The sequence below is a fragment of the Poecilia reticulata genome, linkage group LG4 (genome assembly GCF_000633615.1).
Source record: "Poecilia reticulata strain Guanapo linkage group LG4, Guppy_female_1.0+MT, whole genome shotgun sequence".
NCBI classification, from domain to species: domain Eukaryota; kingdom Metazoa; phylum Chordata; class Actinopteri; order Cyprinodontiformes; family Poeciliidae; genus Poecilia; species Poecilia reticulata.
This window is the reverse complement of record NC_024334.1, coordinates 3,879,861-3,884,006: the sequence shown is the minus strand read 5'-3', so window position 1 is coordinate 3,884,006 and position 4,146 is coordinate 3,879,861. Positions and strand designations below refer to the sequence as shown.

General features: G+C 40.8%; 1 long non-coding RNA gene across 1 annotated transcript in view; it reads left to right on the top strand.

The window, feature by feature from the left end:
* Window positions 1-889, top strand: part of LOC108166229 (uncharacterized) — a 5,612-nt gene extending 4,723 nt beyond the window's left edge. Inside the window, exon 2 of the long non-coding RNA XR_001776522.1 lies at window positions 408-889. This is a non-coding gene — a long non-coding RNA (uncharacterized LOC108166229). The remainder of the gene's footprint in view (window positions 1-407) is intronic.
* The last annotated feature ends 3,257 nt before the right edge of the window (window positions 890-4,146 follow it).

The window sequence follows — 4,146 nt, the reverse complement described above, 5'->3', positions numbered from 1 at the left end:
TCAGTTCCCTCAGTTCCCTCAGTTCCCTCACCACAGCTGTTAACCTGCTGAAAGACGACTCCGAATGGAAAATATCTCCGTTTTGTTTTTTATTCAGATTATTCTTCTTGATTCTGTCTCAGCTGCCGTATATAAACCTGCCATCAAAGGACAAACTTTTTATTTAAAGAGGAACCAAACCTCCACACTCACATTTCCCCGAAGGCGATGAAAATGTTTTCTTTTAAGCTTCGGCTTGAAGAATAAAAATGACCCAACAGGCGTCACCATATGAGGAAAAATGCAGAATGTTATGTCCAGAGGGCAAAACTAAAATCTAAAAATGTCTGAACTACATCATGTGAAGGGGATCCGTGTTCTCTGGTTGCTCTTCGCTCTGATGAAGATGTTTTTATTCCATGTTTCAGTCACACTTCGACCTCCTGAGCAGCTTCAGGTCGTAAAGCTGGACGTTTCCGGTTCGGTTCCTCTTTAAACCCCCCGGTGAGAACAGAGCCTGTTTGTGTCACTGCTGCATGAACCTGGACACCTGAACAGGTGCGTCTGTGTGTGAACCAAACCCAGTCAAAGCATGTTGCTGTACATTAGACCAACATCTATACTCTTCTGTAAAAACATGAATATTTTTGCTTCTATCTGTCGACCAAACGGGGCTAAACTGTAAACACTGTTTGTTTTGTGTTTGATGAGTAAAAATGTGCATTTCTTTTAAAATCTGAAGAACGACACGCATATAAGTGGCAGTGTAACAGTGTGAGCTGTTACATGTGTATCTCTGCATGTATTATTTACCTTCTGTTGGTCATATCAGATGAAATAAAAGGAGCAGAAGGTTTGAATCCTGCAGGATGTTTCAGGTGTAAAAGTAAAGATCAGTTGATAGAAATCACCTGTTTTGCTTCTCGGGTTCTTTAAACACCATCAGTTCAGTTTATTCACATCCAAAACCAATTATTATTGTTCTTTTCCATGAAATCACATACAGTCAGAGCCAAACAGAAGCTGCATCAATGTTACAAAAGTAGCAAAATGAGCAATAATGGTAATTATAATAATTCAGTGGTGTGAAAAAATGTTTGCGCCGTTCCTGATTCCTTTTTTTTTTAATGTCTTTGTTACACTGAAGCGTTTCAGGTCATTAAACCAATTTAAATACGAGTCAAATTCAACACCAGTAAACACAAAATGCACAAAAGAAATATTTCCTGATTTAGCATCTTGGAATTGGGCCTCTGTTTCTTTAAGAAACTCCTGCTCTTTCTGAAGCTCCGCCTCCAGGAAGTCATCCCAACATGGCTCCTCTATTAACCCTTTAACGTTTTTACAGCGTTGCACTGAGTAGGAGCTCCTATTACGAGCTCAGCAGATGTTTGCTAATTGCTGCTGGCTAGTCTGAAGGAGCTGAGTGGGGGAGGAGCTTCGCCTCGAAGGCGGGGCTAGGTCCACCAGAGCTGAATGGTTGCCATGGAGATTAAAGGATTTCTCAAATGTGTGTGAAAGAATCATGGCAACACTCCGGGTTTGTTTTCGATCAGTGATGGAAAAATAAAAAATGTAATTTTTTCCATAATGCTGTCAAAGATTAACAGCAATAAGTTGGTTATATGGTTGGTTATACGAGGAAAAACAAAGCTTTATTTTCCATTCATTTATAAATGAGTTTCAATCTAAATATTTAGTTAGAGACCTAAATAGTTATGCAAATATTTCACCTGTCAAAATGTTCAGATATTTAGACCTAATTATTTAGTTCACCAATTAAAATTTCACCAACATTTAGCTTCAAGCTAAATATTTAGCTTCGGACTTATTTAGTTTGAGGCTAAACAATTGGCTTGCTAGTTAAATATTTAGTTGGAAACATTGACATTAATAAATTAAATAATTATGTGATTATATAAAGGTTTGCAAGACACAGCTGTGGTTTTGATCGTCCACTTCTGGTGATCAGAAAGAGAATTAGCATGTCAGCTAAATGTTTAGCTTCAAACTAAATATTTAGACTTCCAAACAAGTGATTTATTTTTTTCTACTAAGAGAAAAATTATCCATAGCTGCCAACGTTCAAATAAATTCATCAAAGCCCGAGCTCTCCGTCTCAGATACGTTAGTGGCATATTTCCAGAAAACCAAACGCAACATGTCAGCAGACGTGCCAGCTGTCACGCACGGTGGTGGAACTATGGTGATTGGGGATTTGGGGTTTCTCTGTGACCTTTTGTGTTTTTGCTGCTGAAATTGGTTCAGGACTTGGTGAAAACCAGATCATTTTTATTTCCTGATGAGTAAAAACTTAAAACTCCACTTTATGTTGACTCTATCGTCTAATCCACACAGTTAATAATTTCAGATTTCAGGAGATGGCAGCCGGCAGCGGTCAGTCCTCTGAGCAGACTCTCCGTCTATAAACTCCGCCATTTTGGATCGTTCCACACCAGTAGGAGGACCAGGGCGTCCAGGCTGACACCTCCCACACCGAGGTGGCGCTGTAGCCCCAGTCTGACTTCGTCCACGGCCCCTTGGCGCCTGATGATGTCAGCGGCGTGTCATCGACCCACCAGAGGACCTGCTGCCGGGGCGAGGTCAGCCCCTCCAGGAGGCAGACCAGCAGGCGAGGCGACTCGGGGTCCTCTGGGGAACGTTTGGACGTTAGAATCTGAATGGACGGACCTGAAGACGGTTTTCAACAGAATAATCAGAAAATGGAGAAAAATCAACCAAACGAACTAAAATCTGCTCCAGGCGTTCCTCCAGGTTCCAAACTTGGCCCACTGCTTTTTAAATCAACAATCAATGCTGTGAGGATTTTATTGGACTATATTTTGACTATAAACTCAAAGAAACCATTAATTTGCCACTGTGGTTATAAACTGCTGTTAAGTAAAGCTAAACCGACGTGAAACATTAAAAGAAGTTGCACTGTAAAAAAAAATCTTACCATGTATTTTTGTCTAAATGACTTGGTAAACTTGAAATAAGACAAAATGAAATTTTCACCAAGAAACAGAATCTTGTTTTAAGTCAGTGATTCTAGATCCCCTGGCAGATTATTTAACTTATAAAGTGGGTAAAAATAATTTTTAATAAGTGAAATAATCTGCTAGTGGAACGAAAAAAATCAAGGAATTATTGTCTTAAAACAAACTTTTATATCTTTATGAAAAGTTAAGTTTAGATGAGATTTAGTTTTTACAGTGCAGCTTTGTTTATGGTTCATTTCACCTTTATTTAACAACAGTTTGTAACCATAGTAACACATTTATGACCTTTTATGCTTATAGCTCAACTATAGCCAATAAAATCCTCACAGTAACGATGAATGTAGATTAAAGTAACGGCTGAGGAGCGACTAGAGCAGATTCTAGGTTATTTATTTAAAGATAATATTTTCCTAATTAGCATTTAGTTCAGTTCTAGTTCAATTGACAGATTATTTCACTTATAAAGTGGATAAAATATGTTGTAAAATGTAAATGTCTGCCAGTCGATCTACTGATTTTTCATCAATATTAAGAAGTTATTAATTCTCCTGTATTTTGTTGAAAAGTTACTTGAGAGTTTTGTCTTATTTCAAATGAGTTAGAAACTAAAGTTCCAGTTAATTCGTTGGTGTTTTTGAGTTGTTTGGTTTCCCGTACCTGCTGTCGTGTTTGCCAGAGGAAGGAAATCCGTCGTTTCTCTCCCGACGTCGACCAGCAGGTGGGTTCCATCGCTGAACACCATGGAGAAACGGGCCGACCGTTTCCGGGAAGGTTCTGACCGAACCGCCCAGCACCTTCGGAACCAGGAGGCACAGGGTTAACCGAGAACACGGAAACAGCAGAACCTCATCCACCTGGAGCCTCACCCGAGAAGGCAGACGAGGAGAAGGTTCATCCTGAAACCGGCCTTCATCCTGTCGGACAAGACGAAAGAGGATCACGTCCAGATGATGGTTTAGTTCCAGACCGGGACGGATCCAGGTCCTAGACCGGGACGGATCCAGGTCCTGGATCGGGACGGATCCAGGTCCTGGATCGGTACGGATCCAGGTCCTGGATCGGTACGGATCCAGGTCCTGGACCGGTACGGATCCAGGTCCTACATCGGTACGGATCCAGGTCCTATATCGGGACGGATCCAGGTCCTGGATCGGGACGGATCCAG